Genomic DNA, 277 nt, shown 5'->3' with positions numbered 1-277 from the left:
CGGGCGGAACCGGTAAAGTTTATTTCAGAAAAGCAAGAAAAGGGGCAGGGGAAAGGCGCTGTGAGGGCGTTTGTCGCCGCTGTTAGGGGGTGCGCGAGCGGCCGGCCGGCCTAGAGCTGCAGCCTGAGAGCGGTTGCTCTGTCCCAGCCCCGTCGTCCGCCACCTTCACTGGGAGCTGCGCGCGCCGCTGCGGGCCGCTCTTGAGTATGGAGAACGCCGGGGCGCGCGGGCAGGGCTGCGTGAGGGGACCGGCGGGCGAGAGTGACAGGTGTCAGGC

Source organism: Meleagris gallopavo, chromosome 10 (assembly GCF_000146605.3).
Source record: "Meleagris gallopavo isolate NT-WF06-2002-E0010 breed Aviagen turkey brand Nicholas breeding stock chromosome 10, Turkey_5.1, whole genome shotgun sequence".
NCBI lineage: Eukaryota > Metazoa > Chordata > Aves > Galliformes > Phasianidae > Meleagris > Meleagris gallopavo.
This window is presented reverse-complemented; position numbering follows the sequence as displayed.